The sequence below is a fragment of the Pungitius pungitius genome, chromosome 6, assembly GCF_949316345.1.
Source record: "Pungitius pungitius chromosome 6, fPunPun2.1, whole genome shotgun sequence".
Lineage (NCBI taxonomy): Eukaryota > Metazoa > Chordata > Actinopteri > Perciformes > Gasterosteidae > Pungitius > Pungitius pungitius.
This window is the reverse complement of record NC_084905.1, coordinates 19,166,192-19,186,583: the sequence shown is the minus strand read 5'-3', so window position 1 is coordinate 19,186,583 and position 20,392 is coordinate 19,166,192. Positions and strand designations below refer to the sequence as shown.

The 20,392-nt window shown below is 44.9% G+C and overlaps 1 long non-coding RNA gene across 1 annotated transcript; it reads left to right on the top strand.

Moving 5' to 3' along the window:
- Positions 1-4,117: 4,117 nt before the first annotated feature.
- On the top strand, positions 4,118-14,905 carry LOC119196576 (uncharacterized). Its single transcript, XR_005114321.2, has 3 exons — positions 4,118-4,148; positions 14,236-14,331; positions 14,854-14,905. It is a non-coding gene; the product is annotated as an uncharacterized LOC119196576 (long non-coding RNA).
- The last annotated feature ends 5,487 nt before the right edge of the window (positions 14,906-20,392 follow it).

Genomic DNA, 20,392 nt, shown 5'->3' with positions numbered 1-20,392 from the left:
TCTTCTTATTCTCCTTCCTCTTCTTCTTCTTTGTTCTTGTACGACCTCGGCTGATACGGCTGCTCTTGATATTAACTGAGGGATGTTTTGAACTGAACAGTGAATCACATCAAAGGTTGGTTATTAATAATTGATGTTACTCAGGTGTGATTCCTTTGGCTTCTTGCTAGCTTTGAAGGTACATAAAACGCACACCCTACTTTTTATAACATTGTGTTTATTCTTGGGATACTTCCACAGATCTTATTTTTACATCAGACCGGTTTCCTTACATATATTTAATCCAGAGGCTAAATCCTCGTCAGATTACCCAAACAGAAGTTATAATGTGTATTTAACAAAGGCCTAATCTAAAGCTGCCAATAGAATTCTTACAAATACAAAGTGGCCTTGGATAAAAGCATCAGGTAAAGTTATAAATGCAAAATCAAAAACAGCCTGAAGCTCCCTCACAGGTTGTCTGCAGGTAAAAATGACAGAGGATCAAGCTGCTACACGATCAGTCGTCCTTTTTGAATACGATGAATCGCAGTTCTCCAGCTCTCACAGATCAACATGCGCATGTTTTTTAAGGACAAGTGAACTCACGGCCGACAGTACGGACGCACACGGATCCGGAAAATCCCCCGCGTAGCCCCCACCTCGAGGCGTAACTCTAATGGAAGCCTCATGCCAGCAATTGCTGCCTTTGCTTTTATAGCTTAAATTCAGCAAATTATTTTAATGAAAGGGGCACAGAGGTCGAGTAATGCCAGCAGTTTAAACTACTGTTTTAGTTTCCACTTCATTCAAAACAAATGTTTTCATACAGCTTATCACTAAGTAGACAGAAATCCAAGTGAAACATGGTAACTTGAGACGCATTTTAATTTGAACAAACGTGTTTGAAACATACCTTCCCCAGACGCTTAAGCCCGCTGAAGAAGCACTGCACGTATATTCATATTTTGAGATCTTCATTGCCTTCAAGTCACAGCAACAACAAACAAAAAAAGAATTCTGGCAAACTGAAAATCCCCTTTGATACTTCGGCTCTCTTTTAAGTCAGTCTGCCAAAGTTACGTCTAAGAAGCCAAATGTCTGTTTGGTGGAGGCTGGTGGGACATGAAGGGGCAGCTCTGTCTGGGGAGGCCTGCGCTCCGGCTCCAGTGGTCTACAGTCAGTTGGGGAGTCTTCAGACAGATGTGGCGAGCTGCATGTGATCAGCACCACTTTCATTTCAGTTCAGTCACCATGCGGTGTCAAGCAAGGCCGACTGGTTCCATCATGGCACGGGTTACGTTGATAGAGTCGTCGTCTTTGGTCGCTACGCTCCTCTCTTTCGTTTCTCCCCACGAAGGAGTCATTTCATCACGTGTTTAGTTGGACTGGAGGAACGGAAGCAGGTGAATACAGCTAGTCTGAAGAAAAATACAGACAACCCATCGAAATCAACTTGAATTCAAACTAGTTTGTTTACACAAATTAAGACATAAAAGGCTGTGTCTGTTGTTCGCCAAGAAAAGAAAAGCATTTGTCACTTTCAAATTCCCCCCCCCCTCGCCCACTCCTTCCGCTGTCAAGGACTCTGCCGGTTGGAAAATGTCAGAGACAGAAGAGGGGGCCTTTGACACAGAGGGATAGTTACTCATATAATGACTAGGTCATCCACAGTGAGTAGGAGGACTGCAGTTGACAATGAGGCAGTACTGCAAAGGTCAGCCTATAATTAGCACCTTTTAGCAGGTTAAAGTGGACGGAGACGGAAGTGTTTCTGCAGTCCAATCAGCTATACATCAGAGAAAAGGAGGTGGAAGGAGACATGCTCAATGTATGGAAGGTTCTCACTCCTGTTATTAGGAAATCAAAGCAGTGGACCAGTGAGGCTGAGGAGGATCTTCAGACGTGTCTGGATTTTACAAAGTGGGATATTTTCAGGACCGGTACCAGCAGGCTGGGTGAGTACCCGAAGGCTGTGATGTCATCTGTAAAGAAAGCTGTGTCCCATCATGCACCAGGGTGAGTTACAACAATGCCAAACCCTGGTTCACAGCCGAACTCAGCTACAGTTGCTAAAGGATCAGGCGTTTTACGAGTGGGGGACGAGGACTTGTCAAAGACGCCAAACGACTGTACTCAGAGAGGCTTCAACACCAGTTCTCTGCTCTGTGTCTGTCTGGAGAGGCCTAAGACAGATCACCAACTACAAGTCCATCGCTCCGTCAGGACTTCACCTCTGCTTTTAACACTCTCATCACTTGCTTCCTGAGGCAGCTGAAGAAATTCAACCAGCCAAAGAGAATGATGGTGCACTTCTACACGGCCATCATTGAGTGCAATCCCTCTTATTATTATCATATACTGGTTCTATAGACACTTACGGGTCTATGGATGTGAAGATCTAGTTAAAGTTTTTCATCAGGTCAATACTTGGGTGAAATTTATGCTTTCCCTTCTCAACCACACCCGTAATCATAGTTATTTTACTTTGGCAAACCAACGACACGGTCTCATGTCTCATTTGCACTGACAAATGATGTGATGATTATAATTCTCTACTTGGCAGATGATTGTAATCATCGCATAATTTGCGTTTGAAACGTATAATCTGCTTGTTAAAGTCCGGGCTCATTTCATCAACTTTACGGAGACAGATTTGGAAAAATACAAATATATTTTTTTCCCTTCCCACCATTGCTCTCACTCTCTCAGTATCTGTTACAAATAATCCTCTCTTACACTCTATCCGTCCCCAACCCGGCTCCCTGCTCGGTGCGGCGGTAGATGTTATCTGAACTTTCACAGCAGAAGGTGCAGTAACAGTAGTAACAGTGTAGACAGAAAGGTTTGCTCGGCTCAATGCCCTAAAGCCAGAGCAGAGATACGAGGGGATTGCAACACTCCAGCCCTGTGTGTGTGTGTGTGTGTGTGTGTGTGTGTGTGTGTGTGTGTGTGTGTGTGTGTGTGTGTGTGTGTGTGTGTGTGTGTGTGTGTGTGTTTAAGGGAGCCTGATTGGAGGAACAGCTCTCTTGGAGTAATTGGATGTGGGCCAGATAACTGGAGATCACCCTGACACTTAGTGGGAGGATGTGTGTATGTGTTGGCTTACATTACCCGTCTAGTGGGGATATAAATCTGGTAATCACGTTACATTGTGGGGATTCACATCCTTTTGGGACCAATGCAGGAACCATTATGTAAACTAATGTATTTCAGGATGAAAACTTGGTTTAAGAATAGCTCAAGGCTATAGATCGGTCTCTGGTACATTAATGTAATTCAATGCAATGTCCCTAAATGTCATGAAAACACAACTTCCCGTGTGTGGACTTTCGCTCAATGAAGGATGACATATTATATTCACCAGCATTCACAATGAACTCATTAGAGTCCATTGTTTTCTACTAAAGGACATTCCAGAGTGTATCATTGGGGCTACACTGTCCCACTAACAAAGAGGAGCAAAGAGGACTGCACACTTTTCAAAAGGTGTCGTCGCTTCTTGCAAACCGACTTCACATTGCGAGGTCATAGTGCTGTAACATGGAAAGAGCATTTTTTTTGTCTCCATAGTGAATGTTGAATGACTAAAGGCACATGCACTGCAACGCTGATCTTATCTAGATGTCACCCGAAGGAAATGTCCGGACTATTTCCGACTGGACATTAAACGGACTTTGCCGTGCCAGCTCCTGAGTACAAAGTATGTGTAAAGCCTGAGTGAGCCACTGTGTGAATAGAGCCCATTGCTGTCAGGAGGATTAACCACAAGTAAGTGGGCGTGTTGATGGCGTTTTCTCTTTTTTATCATTCGGCTGGAGCAAAATCAGACAAAAAAACAAGCCTCCAAGGGTGAAGGAGAAGGGTAATTTAGGCCAGTCAAAGATGACAAAGAAAGTGTCTAGTTTCAAAGATGTCAAGATTTGGAAACTTATGTCACATTCCTTCAAAAAGGATGCTCACACAAGGCTTCTCACACCGAACTACGGACTGACACGGCTCCTAAAACCTCCCACAAACACAGACACAACAGACAAAAACACTCCCAAACAGTCCCATCCGCGCCCAGCCTTCCCCACCCCTCCATCAGCGGGTTGACCTTTACCCCCGGGGCCAGCGGAGAGGCATGTCTGGACGTCTGCATGATTCACTCATAGAGCTCCATCTCGGTAAGACAGTGGGCTGATTGTCCTCTGATTTCACCCCACAGATTACTTTTGGAGGCTTTGTTTAGGCTGAGATTTGTTACACAGTTGCAGAAATTCACAGAGCTTCGATGTGAACTAATTATCGTAGCAATGATTAGGGAGAAAACTTTTTTCACTTAAGCAAAAGACAAAACAGTGAGAAACATTTACTACGTTATTTTAGACTCTGTTTTACAGAAGTGCATCCTTGGTTTTTATGTGGTGGAATGTTTCATACCAGTACCTTTGTATTCAGACTACCTGAAATGAGACAAAGTCTATTTGTGACGCCTCATAACAGGTCATAGCATAAGTGTGATTTTCTTAGTGAGGTCCAAGTTATTAGAAGAATTTCCAATTGGTTGCTAAAGCAAAAATATCCCATTGTAAATGTATTTTTGATCAGCCTGCAGAAACGTTTCGTGCAACGTGGTTTACCTCGTGATTTAGATTACTTGATTAGATAAGAGAGTTAGATTTGGGCAACAATACCATTTGTTTCAGCTTTGACAAAAGATTGATTGTGTTTATGTGAAATAACAACCGTAACAATGTAACATGCAATAGAAATCGATGTCACGTAACATTTCTTAACTTTACCTTTACATTTGGTTTCAAACAAGACACCGACAGCCCTGGGATAAAAACCTTTCGTCATACTCCATATTCTAGAACCCTTGTTCCGTGTGTCGATAGTAGCACTGTGTTGTTTTCACAGCAAGCATTTTTAAAATAACATGACATTAACATTTCAAATGGTAATTCCGGTCATGTGTGGCACTAATAGCCTAGTATTGTGAGTTTTGAGTATTGTTTTGTGACCTCTGACCTCTTTCTGAGAGGAATACGTCCAGGTCGCCCTAGTGATGGTGTAGAGTCAACACGTTGGGAGAGGAGAGGATCCACTTTATAGCTGTTTACAAAGAGGTTAAACATTTACCTTAACCCTAATATTCTTTAAGTGGTAAAGTCTTGGGACAGGCGGGAGGACCGCAGAGGACCTAGGGTCCTAGTGGAGCCACTGTTGTACTGGAGGATAGTCTCCAGCCTTAAACCTAATCACTTGGCCGGGGGCGCGTGTGTGTGTGTGTGTGTGTGTGTGTGTGTGTGTGTGTGTGTGTGTGTGTGTGTTTGTGTGTGTATGAATCAGCAGACTGCAGCAGCGTAGGTTGACGTCGGCCCACCTGTGGGCGTCTAAGTGCCGCTATTTAGGGCTCCCCTGTCTGCTTTGGGAAGTTGATACCGTGACAGTGGGGTTGGGCCAGGTCCGGGGAGGGGGGGGGGTGTTGCCAGATAATTGAGGTCCTTGTTGGTCACATTTTTACTGAGTAGGTTTTAAATTGTACACCGCAGCTGTTTAATTCAGTAGAAAGGCAACTGCGGTTGTAATTATTTGATTGTAGCTGAGTTACAGTCCTCCGTGGGGCTGAATACCTCTGATCCACAGCTGCACAGGAGCACAGTGTCCCATTTGTTTTCACTGTTGTCTGGGGTCATGACATTATTAATGATGCTTTGCAGGCCTTTAAGTAACACATATTTGCCGTGTTGAAAAGTGAAAGGTTCCTCTGTGTAAAGAACCAGCACTGATGAAAAAAAGAAAATCACTCACTGCTTAATCGGGAATTTCAGTTAAGAGTGTGGTTAGTAAGCAATACTAAATGCCAGAGGTGGGAACAAGTCACTGTTAGGCAAGTCACAAGCAAGTCTCAAGTCATTGCCCTCGAGTCCCGAGTCAAGTCGAGTCAAAGACGAAGCAAGTCCCAAGTCGAGTCACGAGTCACAACTAACAAGTCTCAAGTCGAGTCACAAGTCGTACCATTTTAGTTTCGAGTCATTTCGAGTCCTTTTATTATAGTGGGGACGGGGAACCCTGGGTGATGGTGCGCTGCCTCACAGACCTAGACTACGAAGGGAAGGGTAATGGTGGATCGACTGTGACTGTGTTATAGTGCTGTAACGCTCACCCCAATGCTGCAGCGTAAATAAGGAGGCGATGACTGGCTTGCAACTCCGCTGCATTTATTTATATAAAACAACTCAACTTCGGTCACTGTTGGCCGTCACCACGCCGAACGAACACTTCCGCATACACGGCCCCCCAAAACTCGGGTTGTCTCGCGTAACTACAGCTGGTAACGGAGCATAACGTGAACACATGCAACATCTGCATAACTGATTAACTAATAACATTAACTCAGCTCATTACAGTACTTTAAAACGGACGTTGACATAATGTTGGCGAGGATTTCCATCGGAGTCTGAATCCGGGTTCAAAAATCCCGATGTTTGTAACCATGAACGAGCTGTCTCGTTGATACGGTCAAATGGACTGCAGTGATTGGATGTCGTGCAGGCAGCGCTCTCTGCATACAGGTGGCGCACATTTTTTTGACAGATGCAGATAAACAGAGCGGCGCGGCCGTGTGAAAATGTTTCCCCCCAGTTTTCATGGGAAGTAGCAAGTCTTCTCGAGTCAAAAGGCTCGAGTCCAAGTCAAGTCACGAGTCATCGGTGTTCAAGTCCAAGTCGAGTTGCAAGTCTTTGTACGTTTTGTCGAGTCGAGTCTCAAGTCATCAAATTCATGACTCGAGTCTGACTCGAGTCCAAGTCACATGACTCGAGTCCACACCTCTGCTAAATGCTACTTTAAAGTAACAGGCAGTGTAAGGAAAACATTTTAAAATCAAGATACCACAGTGAAACTGTAGATACGAAGTGGATGCAGTCACCAAGACGTCACTCACGTTTTGAAGTCCCATGAATGCAACGTTTTGGCAGTTTGGACTGACGCCATCTAGGGCCGAATTAACAACCAACTGAAATGGTTATAATCATACTATAATTATGTAATAATACTATCATTAACTCAAAACACACCGCGAACAACCATTTGTTCGACCTGTCAATCGTATCCCGGCCCTAGAGCACACTCTGCTTTTATGGTCTATTCTTAGACAATAACTGATTAATTGAACGTGATTACAACTGCATTGAGAAGAGACTTGAAAACTCATGTTCTCAATGTTTACTGAGGGAATAAATCGAGTGCGATTCAGGGTACTTTTCTCTCTGGACTTCGGTACAAGCAGATTTACTTTTGCAAACAGAGGTTTTGCCCCCTAAGGGTCATTAGAAAGAATCTAAGTTTAAGGCACCTCCACATCGGCTCACCTTTAGGGAGCCGGAGGTCGTTGCCTTTAGGTCGGCGTGGCGGCAGGTGGAGTTGCTGGGGATGAGATTAGCTTCTATTGAGAAACGAGATTGCAATTGAGTAAGACCAAAAGTTGTTCCATTTGATTATTTTCTCAGCTGGTTGCCTAATGTTAGCCTCTAGGATCTCTGCTCTCAGGGATCCTAGTTCCTATAGTGTTGGAGAGTGTGTGAATCCTGCAGCTCGACGTGAGGGCCGGGCCTCTGTAGGCCTGTGAGCATTCATCCTGTCAATAGGTAATGGTTTCCTAATATGTGTCACACATCTGCTCACATCTGCTAAAACTATTTACTACTGACATTTTTTTTTCAAGTTACTTGCTCAACAGTGTTTTAATTTTTCTTCCATTGGCTCTTTTTCTCACACCAGGTTGCCCGGCCTATCAAAATAAAGCACCGACTCTCGGAGGAGATCAGGAGGGTCTCTCGGGGGGGGGGGGGGGTACCACGCCGGTGTTTTAGGGACCTTCTATAAAAGCACTGTTCAGCGCAGGTGAAAAAGAGCCGTGAGTTTGAGTCTGCCTTTGGGGGGGGTCGTGCATTTACATTTCGCGGCAGGCGGCGTCGTGGGCAGCTAGTGGACTTATTTTTTAACCGTGCTACCCGAAATAGCTCAAGCCCCCTCCGTTGTGATTGTGTGTTTATGTGTGACGGACACTTCTAAAAGCGGGGGCAAAGCTGGCCAGGGCAGCTCGAGCCGTCTCGGAGCCAAACCTCCATCTCAAAGTGTGGTTAGCCTGCACGGCTATACTTAGCGTAGCGTACCTTGTGTGTGTGTGTGTGTGTGTGTGTGAGTGTGTGTGGGGTGGGGTCTGCCAGACAGAGACAGAGGGATGTCTGTGTCCACCCCTGCCTTTCAATTCTCTAGGGGGTGGGGGCTGTGGCTATCGGTTAAAGCTAACCACAGCTAAATTGAGCTGTTTGTAAATCCAGGCCAAGCACATATTAGTGAAGGATATCTGTGTAAAACTGTCAGGTCCAAACTGTGTTTAGTAAGTTGTTTAGCCTTTTCATGTAGCCTATATATATGGTTATGTATAGGTGTGTGTGTGTCTATGGATGTGTGTGTGTGCAGAGTAAATATGTTATGAAGAGACATTGAAAGACTTTGATGCATTTACAACATATTCTTACCTTTCAGTTCCCATTTGCTCTATGGATTCAAAGCTTGAAGACAGTAAATCAAGAGGCACAAAGAAGCGTTAGATTAATACAAATGTGCTGTGACATTGAATGCTTTCTGTCAGAGGATCTTTGTCACAACTCGAATCCTTCGACAAACCAGGTTATGTGGAACGATTTGAGCGATTGCTAAGATCCGTGAACCTGCACAGGTGAGGGTTTTGGTTCTCATCTTGAAAACGTGCCGTGCATATTTCAGCTGCTTTGAGGAAGACACCGATTTCTGTTTTTTTATTAGAACCTTTTGTTTGAAAATGTGAGCACTGCATTATAGCTACATCACGGCTTCCTAATTCTTTAAACCCACAACACGACTGCTACAAACTACAAGGGAAATGCACCAAATCACTTGAACGTATGAGTGCATGACCTTGTGGTGGTATTTGTTAATGTCGGATAAGGCTTCGTGATGGCAGCACTACGGTCATTCAAACTCACACACAGCGGGCTCGTAGATCCGGTACGTTCATTGCAAGATGGAGGTGAAGCATCTAGACCACCAGTTAGGAATTGTATTACTTCCAAAACGAGCATTCACAAATTTAAGATGAAAAATAGTGTTATTTAACAGGGATTTCTGGGTTATTTCTTTGAGAAGTTTTTACACTTTAAAGTTACAACTAGTGTTGTGTTCACGTGTGTTTAACACTTGACTTAAGTTTATTCAGGGGTTTAGGGTTAAAGAAACAAGATTTGATTCCAAAATAATCTGTTGGTTCTCAGAAAAGAGAAACAAGTTTCTGTGTGTGTGTGTGTGTGTGTGTGTGTGTGTGCATGAAGACAATGGCCGTTGCCTGCATGCCTTCACTACGGTACATAATGTTCTGGGTCAGGAGAGCTGGCACTAGACCAAGTCTCCGGACCGGAGTAAAACCTCAAGCTCCCTCCTCCGAAAACTCCCTCTTTCTGGCTCGCATTAACTCCAGTTTAACCTCCACAGAGCGACACACCCGCCGGGCGCTGCAGACACACACCCAGCCCTGGCTGACGGCGACGGTGTTTTTTTTTTTGTCACGTTCTGGCCTTGCACAGTTTAGTAACTTATTAAAATGTCCCCAACAGATAAGCCACGCAGGCCCGGCTGGAAGGACATTGTGTTCTCACTGTTTATTTGTGTAATTGTACAACATCGCTGACCTTTATCTTGGCCGTTTGGGATTTTCTTTCCTGTATGTTTCCTCTCTCGGGCGCGTTTGTTAGGAATACACATTAGACATTCTGACCTTTGACAGCTTTATTACCGGTGCCTCGTAGTACTGCTGATGGAGGAAGTGCAGCTTATTGTCTTCCGCAAATTTGTAAACCTTCACAATGGAGTCAAAATCCTTTCCCCTCGCAGTGAAACATGAAAAAAAAACGAGCCGTGCTGTTGAAGCCTTTGACTTGAGCCAGTAATCATATTGCTCTTGTTCTAAGTAGAACCCTTTTTACCTTTGCCTAATAACAATTTTGGGAAACTTTATTATTTTTTTTTTGCGGGTTTGAAGCCAATAATAATGAAAGTCGGTGGTCACAACAGCAGCAACGATCCAGATGACTCGCACCTGGCAGATTGTATTGTGAGCACATTGTGTGCGCTCTGTTCACATTGTCCTCCGAGTCTTAAAGCGTATCATTAGGGCTCATCAGTCAGCTATTATTAGGACACGACTCGCTGGATTCTGGTGCCTCCTGATTCGTAAAACTAGGCCCCGCTCGTTGTCTTGGCGGTTGGTGCATGACGGAAGACAGTAGAATAATGACAACATAGTGCAGCAATAAGATAAAAATAAAATAAAAGTATAATAAAATATATGCTATGGGTTAGTACGCTAAAGCTAAAGCTATGGGTTAGTAAGTTAGAGGAGATAAGATAACATTTTAAATAAAGATAAAGTGCACCGGGGCCGTGCTGCAATAGGATACATTTCTGAGACTCGTTTGGCATCTCTGGGAGATTTGTGACTCACACCGTGGCCACGGGGGCTTCTAAGGAAACAGGGGGGAGGGCTTGTGGTGCAGCGGAGGAATTCTTAATAATCACCCAAGTTCCACTGGTGGGGTTTCGGGTGATCATTTTATAACTTTATGATTGGTGGCCCGGGGTCGAGGAATTTGTGAATGTTGCTCTTGTTTCAGGTGGAAGGCGCGAGCGGACCGGGGGGTTTTGATTGCAGTGATGGATGTTGAGGCCTGCCGGCTGCGACACGCCCCCCCCCCCGATTCTCCCCAAACTTTAACAGTAAAAATGGGTTTGGTGCGTTCTTTGGGCTGAACAACTGCAGGTCACAGCCTCCCGTCTGCCCGTGGTTCTTTCTTATTGTTTCAAGCTGCAGGAAAAGCACGGGTTTTCACTTCAACAGCCGATTTCTTCTTTGCAGGGCAAGTGGTTGTTGTGTTCATGTAGGTGGCTTGATGAGGGTTACTGTGTGTGTGTGTGTGTGTGTGTGTGTGTGTGTGTGTGTGTGTGTGTGTGTGTGTGTGTGTGTGTGTGTGTGACTCTCTGTCGTCACAGGAAACTCAGTTATGTTGAGGCAACAAAACGACTTATTTGGGTTAAAGAATAGGTTGGAAACTACAGTTCCTGTTGTACGAAAGTCAATTATTATTATTATTATCGGGTATTATGTGGTTTAATTTTGTATCTTTATATGAATTGTACATGTTCATTTCTGCAGTGTGTATTATGTATTGCTGGATGCTTTTTTGAATAAATCTGTCGATTAAAAGCAATTGACAGAATAATCATTAAACCAAGCATTGTTTTTGAGAGAGCTCTCAAAGAATCTAAGCATGTTCACTAATGACTTTAATGGTGGAGTGAGTCGTCTCATCAAACAGTGTTGGTGTAATCTACAAAGCTGCTTTTGTAAAACCATGGAATCAGTGAACCTATTCTGCTGAGGGTGAATGTACAAAAGCTGACGCCACACTGGAAGTATTCAAAGGGCACTGCCTCAAGGTTTGTCTGCAATTTGGGTTGAACTTAAAACTACCGAGAGGCCAGAAATAGGAACCCGAAACGGACACTGAGTGCTTAAATAGGAAATTACATTCTTCTCAGACCCTTCTGACAGCATCCACACGCCAGAGTCCCGCTGAGGTTATTTCTGCAGATGGTGGAACTACAACCGTTTATGAACACGGGCCCTCTGCCCCGCGCTCAGCAACCACTGCGGTCGGGTCGGATGCAAAGTCTCCATAAGTCTCCGCTGTGTCGACGCAGCGCTGCCCCGCCATGCTGTGCTGCACCGGGCTGCAGTGGAATTTTCATTATTTTCAAAGAGGCAGCTCCTTCTTGGGTGGTCCTCGCCATGTGTCGGCCTCAAACATATACGTAAATATGTGTGTGTGTGTGTGTGTGTGTGTGTGTTTGCATTTGGGTAGTTTGTGTCTTGCTGCTTGCACGTTATTGGGGAATAAATTTAGCTCGTGTGGCTTTGCTCGTGTGCATTTTTTGGGCCCGAAGCTGCACAAGTCACGGATTCCCTTCCGCATAATTAACCATGGCTGCATTTTACGAGGGTGATAATCTAAACGAGGCAGGAGCCAAGTGGTTAGGACACAGCTAAATACAGCTGGTGTACACAGCTTTTTTTAATTGTTCATTTAGAGCAAGATACGATTAAATATTTAATAGTAATTTTACAAAATAAAATGGCACAAATATATAGAACTGTAATTATATAGCTATATAGATGTCTAAAATGGGAGTGGTGATACAAGGAAAAGAGGCCTGGGACCACGTGCCTATGAACAAGGGCCACTTAACTTCAAATTGAGTCAGTTGTTGGCTTTTTTTTCTTCAAATGAAGAATTTTGATTGAACGTAGCCGACATAAAGGTGAGATGCTCGCACCTATTTATTCCTTTAGGTATAGCCGAGGAGTTACACGTGATACATTTAACTAGGAAGAACTATTTTTACATGCGTGATGCCTCAAAGTGAATGGTTTGGGGGAATGGAAAGATAAAATATTGTGAACACAAGTAAACCAGTACCAGAAAACAACTCTGTGGGAGCAACACATCTAGTCCCGGCTACAGTTCTCATAATATATCCATCATCTCAACACTTGTGTGTTAAATTGCAAAGAAGCACAATGGTACCAGCTGCGGGCCACGATGTAATCCAGCCAGCATGTGAAACCAGACATGCGTACTTTGTCCGTCCCAAACGTCGAGCCAAGCCAAATTGTTTCCTGTGTGACTCATCTTTGCTCTGCAGCTCTGCAAATCAAAGATTTCAAAACCAATTTACAACGATTAATATCTCCTCGTTGTGTCCCTTATCTCTTTAGTGCATCGTTATCTTTTTAGTTATCAACACTCACACAATCCGAAACACGACACCTAGTTGCAGGTATGTGCGTTACTTTTGGCTCACGCTTTACGAAAACAGTTCCCTAGTTTTTTTGTCCTGATTTGAATGAATGCATGTCGAAGGATAAAGCCCATTAAATACTTGAATGTCTGTGGTTGGGAGAGAGAAATTTGACTCCTTTCCGCTGTTAAATTATTTTTCCATTGTTTTGGCCAATTCCACACAAAGGGAAACGGAGCCATATAAGCCTCTATGTCTCAGTCTGAATAAACAAGCTGCATAAACCATCTCAACGGGCAGCCATTGTGGCGCAAAAATACAACACATTTTAAGCTTTGGAGTAATTCTTTATGTTGAATAGAATTACATTCCACACATGAGATTACGCAAAGTCTAAGGCCTGCTGGAACGGATCGATGGGCAGAGTGAGTGAAGGTGTTGCTTCACTTTACTTGGTAAAAAACAAAAAAATAGGCTCTTCTCTGGCCCCCCTTGAAAGATTTCAAAGCATAAAAGTGTCTTTTAAAAGTTAGTACAGATAAAAGAGACCATGCAGTACTGTGATTCATCCTCTAACCCCTTTAAACTAAACAAAGGTCCGTGACTCACAGATAAATAGTGGACGCATTCATTTTCTTCATTGTGTGTGTGACCTCGAAGGACACGCAAACATAATTCTTTCTCAGCGGTATCACCGCGCTCCGTTGTCAAAAGGGGGCGGGACGCCGCCCTTCTAGCGCTTGCTTGAATCCTAATAAACCTTTGCGTATGTTGCCAAACAATCATGTGTTGTTAACACACACACACAAACTCAGAGCACACGCACACAAACCGAACACTTTCAACCAGTCCACGACCCCCACTTTGCCGACTTGACATGAACGCGAGGAGGCCGACGAAAACATGTCAGGACACATCGCCGTGCTGTCTTTTTTACTTTCTGTGTCTTAGGTGTCTCAATCAGTCACACGGAGGGTTTGCGTTTGACGCATCGTCCCTCGCACATTCCCTCTGCACGTACCTCCCCCTCTCTGAGAATACGTCTGTCTCAATCCGAAACCAAATGTCACACATGGCCCTCCGTGTCCTCCTTTTCCCCGTTGGGTGTGATTTTGATTGTGGAAAACCACGCGTGCCGCTTATTCCCCGGAGACGCAGCCGGCATTTTATTTAATATGAGTTTTAATTTACAGTCCCAGCAGCGAGTGGAAGGAGAAGGATGCAAAAAACACCTGGAACCACTCAGAGGGTTTAGGAAGGGCAGGTTGTGCTGTGTGTGTGTGTGTGTGTGTGTGTGTCTATGTGCACAATATACATTTTTCCATCTGCGTTTCTGTCATTTACTGGAAGCTTAACCCTTTTTTTTTTCAGACATCGCACGTCTGGATGAGGCCGCAAAACCACTCCCAACCCGACACGTGAAGACGTAATCATCTTCTGTTCGATCGACAGAACCGAAGCACAAAGGTGGTACGGAAAACAAATCTCTCCGGGGTTCGTTTAAAGCAATCGCCGGCAGATTTGAATTTCAAAAGGAAGACGCCAAAGCCCCCCCATTATTCAGGGGAATAAAATCAACGCTTTCCTTTGCATCACCGATTTCTAGGTCAAGTAAATCGTTGGAATCCTTCCTTTCGCAGTCCTCTGGGACATGTCTCGTCCCTTCCCTCTGCGGCGTCCTGCATCCCGTCCTTTGTGTCAATTCTAATTGAATCACCGCTATTGATTGTTCTTAATCAGTGCTTTTGGTTTCATGCACATTTGGTGACCACTTCCGCAGAAACAATGATAGGCCCAGCGCCATCTGCTCAGGGCAGATGAGACCGATCCTTTAATCAACCACGCGGCAGTATGGAGGTGCTTCTGCCCCCCCCCGCAGGTCATTTTTGTGTGTCCTGCACATTAGTGAGTAGTGTAGTGGAGGGGGGTGGGGGGGGGGGGGGTAATTGCCTATTGTGACCTCTTTCTACACATTTTTTTTTTTTTCAGATTGGATTTTCATGTCTCCAAAATCATTTGACTCAAGGGTCGTAACGTCAACACCGAAGGTTCGTCCCTCAAGAGGAGACGGAGAACGAACGTGGCCGAATTGTCATTGAGGGCAGTTCGCTGGGATCGATGGACTCGCGCGGGGGGGGGGGGGGGGGGGGGGGGAGGAGGGCTGAAGAAGGGCTGCTCTGTGCCGGGCCTGATGGCCTGAGGTTTTACAGCCTTTTACTGTCTGGTAACTCAGCGCCAACAGATGTGTTTACGCAAACCTTTATTACCTGTCATTAACGAGCTGTCAGCATGTGCGTGTGGAAACAATTGAAGGTTTGCCTCAGAGACGCACGCAGAGGTGGTTTGATTGATCTGAAAAAAAAGACAGTAGCTCAAGTTGGTTTGAAATGAAAATTGAAAAAAAAAAAAAAACTACTATGGTTCTGGTAAAAAAAAAAAGAAATTGAATTCATGCTGCATTTGAGCAAAAGCTTTTCAAATTTAATTCTGTACTAAATGAATTTCGACCTGCCAAATAGATTGTAGGAGTCGCCTCAATTTTCTTCTTTGCAACAAACCTTTTAATACACTGTTTTGTTCATTTTATTTATAAATTCAGCTGCTTGCGACAGGTTTGGTTCGATGGAAAAGGAAGTGTTTGACGTGAGCGTGATTCATGTTTTTCTCACTTTAGAGATTGTAGATATTTTGACAGCTACACAGGAAAAGAAAAAATGAATGAATAACAGCTGCCAGAAATGTCACGACGCAATGTTTATGTTGCATGTGGACAACCGGGTCTTTTACTTTTTTTTTTACCTTTACTTTTTTCTTACATAAAGAAAAGATGATAAAATGCTAAACACAATATTTGTTTTTGATTTTAAATGAAATCATCGTATGCCTCAACAGCTGAGCAAAGCTTGTAGACACACGATACCAGAGACTGAGCCCAGGTCTCCTGAGCGAAGTAAATAACAAGAGTTAAACATTGATATGATACAAGAATATTGAAATGGCCTGGGTGTTACTGTTGTTGTTTTTTAAAAGGATCATAGTGAATGTTGCACACCAGTTTTCTCTTTTTTTTAACCAGTATAAATATATTTGACTGATTTAGTCTGCACAAGCAGGCCGTGCTGCAGCGGACCGACCGCTGCAATTACACCTACAGTGGACACTCCAGGGAGTGTGTGTGTGTCTGTGCATGTGTGTGTGTTTCTGCTCTGTTACATTGTGTGTTTAGTTATGGACAGCTGCCAGTGGAAAGAGAGACCAGCGAAGGGGGTGGGTGGGGGCTGGGGGGGGGGAGGGGTGGGGGGGGCTGGTTGGATATCAGTGTTTGCTCTGGTTCGGGGCCAAAAGACTCCTCTGTTTTCGTCAGCTGGCGATAACACGCAGAAAAAAGGGAGAGAGCCAGAGAGTGTGTAACAGAGTGAGGCCCGACCGCGAAAAAAAGAGATGAGGCTGAAGAGGAACAAAAGATGGAGCGGGATGAGGAAAAAAAAGGTAGAAGAAGAAGAAGAAGAAGAAGAAGAAGAAGAAGAAATAGATCCCAAAAGAAATGGAGGAGGATTGAGAAAAGGGGGGGAAAGAGAGAGAGAAAATCAGAGAAGATCAAGAATATACAGACCAACAAAACAACGCTGAGTTGATTTGCTTTAAAGACATTGGAGCTGGAGAAGGATGAGGAGGAAGTCAAAGTGTCACGTACAAGTCGAGGGAGAGACGACAGCGAGGAGGAGCTAACGGTGAAATGAAGAAGGGGAAACAGGAAGAAGAAAAAGAAAGGCCAGCGCAAACAATGCCGGGGAAGGAACTGGAAAAGATGAAAGGAATATGGACGTGCGGTTTCTCTTTCACTTTCATGAAAACAGGTTTGAGAAACGCGTTTTCATCTTCACCTTCATTTGGGGAGCACCGCTAGACCGGACAGACGCCGAGGGACCGCAACCAACATCAATCACTGCTGAGCAACCCAATTGCAAACTGTGCCAGTTGCGCAGCTGCTCTGTGATCAGCAACAGAAGAGACTGTTCTGATCCTTCATGCAGATAGACGCAGTGACGGAGGAAATGACGGCTCATTTTGTGCGTCTGACACAAGGATTTCTAAATAGGTGGCTGGTTCATTTGTTTTCACTCTCCGATGAGTCCTCTATACGCATTGCCAAGCTAGAACATTTGATGAAACAAGCTAAACAAAACAGGGCCCGCTATTGATCCCTGAGGAACGCATATGCACTGTTGGTAGAAGACACACACACACACACACACACACACACAAACACCCTTGCACACGCACACACGGCGCGTCCCAGGCCAGCGTCGTTATTGTCATGTTTCGCTCATCAAGCAACGTACACCAGCTGCAATCCTAAAGAACGACAGAAGCCATGCGTTACTTCCTCTCTCTCTTTCTTTCACACACACACACACACACAGACACACACACACACATCATGCAGCACCAGACCTGCCATCCCCATCTGCGACTTTGATCGCGGGGACCACAAATCCAGCCCGGGGCGGTGTTTATGGAGCGCAGTTGTCGCCTCGGAGCAACTTTAGGGTGAAGGAGGTGGGCGTGACGGCCGAGCGACACGACTTCCAACTTCATAAAGAGCAGCCAAGCGCAATTAGTACAGTTTTTTTTTTTTTTTGTGTGTGTGTGTGTGCCTGCTCAGAATGGGGATGGGTGGCAGGCTGTGAAACACCCCCGCTAGCTAATTGGGGCCCACATCTGACAAGGGCCCCTGCACTGATGTCAGATCACAGACCAGATGTGATGTTGTGGGCGGATGAAAGAGATTTAATAGACAGGATTTCATTTAGTGTTTTCCATGCGCACAAAGCAAGGAGCGACTGGACGTTTTTTTTTAGGTTTTGGTGGAAGACATGAAAGATTTGCTGATTATTTTAAGAATGACGGCTTGATAACGTCAAACCCTGGAAACTGAATCACAATCCCACGTTGACAAGCGGGCGGGAGGGAGGCAGATAAAATAAGCCTCCTGCTTATATAGTGGACTAGCAGTGGTTTGAAGTTTTCTGCCCGGAGATAAGAGTGGCCTCAGATCACAAAGCCCCGTGTTGAACTACTCAGAAGGCAGCTCATTACGGCCATCTGATAAAAAATAAATAAAAAAAAGAGTCACACAAAAAAAGGCTGATTTGTGTTTTCATTACAAAGGATAAACACACAACTTCTCAGTCCCAGTGGCTTTGTTTGCTTACTTTGTCGGCCTCCTCTCCCGGTCTGTGTTGCAAGTGTCTCTTGAGGCTCGCTGACAGTTTCACGTTTGGGGCTTTAAAATCTCAGCGCTCCGCTTCTTTGTTGGGGTACTTTTGTCAAAGGGGAGAAAATCCTCTCTTGGATGCAGCAGAGGCATGGATTGAATGTGTTGGTGAGATGGTCAACAAGCCACTCGGCTACTAAGGAGTCTGAGCTGCTGATCCGCAGAGAAAACACATTCCACTGCGATGGTTCAACCAAGAGAACAAACATGGGAAAACTTTGTCCTTTTGTGCAGAACTGAAGTGCATGCCGTGGTGCGTCTCCACTGCATCTCCAATCCGTAATCTTCAGAGTTGGTTGTTTAGTGCTGAACAAGTATACAGTGGTTTTCTTTCAATTGTTTTAAGTGTATTTATTTAGAGGTAAACTCTCTTTCTCTCTCTATACATATATGGATATATATAGCTATTTACTGTGTCGCTCCATTAGTTTGGCCTTCGACTCCAGCCGTACACACCTAACCTAACCATAACCCCTACTAGCCAAATCCTATGCTAGGCTTCACCTAGACATCAACCTAGAAATGAACAATGAAATGCAACTTGGACTCCTGCCTCATCCGCAGGTCTACAATCCACAAGGTAGAACCCTGAGTTCCCACGTCAGCTCCATCACCACAGAAGGCTGAGCAGAGGATGTTCTCCCCGAGGCAGCTGAAGAAATTCAACCAGCCAATGATGGTGCACTTCAACGCCGTCATCATCGGGGGCATCCTCCGCTCCTCAATCTCCGCCTGGTACGCTGCAGCCACAGCCAAGGACAAGGGACGGCTGCCGCGCACCATCCGCCCTGCAGAGAGGGTGATCGGCTGCAATCTGCCTTCCATCCAGGACTTGTTTACCTGCAGGACTCTTGAGGCGGGCAAGAAAGATTGTCGCCGACCCCTCTCACAGACTCTTTAAGCCCCTTCCATCTGGCAGGAGGCTGCAGTCCATCAGGACCAGGACCTACTGTCACAGAAACAACATCAGCTGGTCTAATGAACTGAGTCTGAGTTCCCCATGGACATAAATACTCCGACCCCAGTAACATTTGCACAGTGGTTACTAAGCACGGAAACATGTGGACATATTCATTTATATGGTTTTAATTCTGTTTTTTAATTTATTTTGTTTTATTTTATCCTTATATCACATCAATCACCAAGACAAATTCCTCTATGTGTAACATATGTGGCAATAAATAAATGCATTCTGATTTCAGTACTGCTCCTCCCTTCGGCTGTGTTTCAAAGACTCTTTTATTGATTTCCCTTTCTTCTGTCACCCATCTAGAATAGAAATGACACGCAACTTGCTGTTGTGGGAGACACCAGGAGTCTGCCATCCTTGTCCTGCCATCCTGTCTCCACCTTCTATTTCTCACATCGGTCACATGGGGGCATACTTGAACCGGCAGACTGCTCTTTCTCACCCACTTTGGACTGTTGTGACACGCGAGCACACACACACACACACGCTCTCACTTACAGAGGGCTCCGACATTCACTCTCGCACAGGGAGACGCCCCCTCTCTTTTGAAAATGCACAATCGCCATTCACTCTGCAAAATCCACACACACCACGGCCTGTCTGCTTGGGTACACTTTATCAACACGCGCACGCACAGAGACACACACACACACTTCACAGAGGGCCCCCTCGCCTTATTGCCTCTCCATTTGGCTGGTGCCATTTGTTCCACGCGTTTTGTCGGACGCTGACAGCAGAAAGTCGCTCCGAGCTGGTGGTGCCCGGGGAGGCCGCGTGATGGACGGGCCTGTGCTGACTCGCCGTTACTCCGAGACCTTACTCAGCCATCATCAGACGAGTTTTTCAAAACAGCAGATTCCATGGCTGAATGTACCGCGAGAACAGCGAGGCTTTGGCTTTCGAACTCATCCTAAGTGCAAGTTAATGTACAGATATTTCCAGCCGTAAAGTAGTGTTTGGAAGTAGAGGTTGTCACGTCCTTGGTAAATATCAACCGTATGTAAGAACGGAAGAATGTGAGTGAGAAAACTTGAAGTTTCTTGCTCCCCCTTAATGTTTGGGATGGTTGAAGAGCATTTACTACTGAGCAATAACTACTGGAAAACCGATGAGAGGACTTTCTGATACTGACAATCCAACTGTTACACCCGTGATCATCGCGTTGGCCGCTGTCTGTTGGCGAGCATTTATTGGTCCTGGACATGGTCCAGTGGTGGAACTTTGAGAGAAGTTTTACTTGCATAAACTGGCTGCTGGTCAGAACATCTAATCTTTCTTCT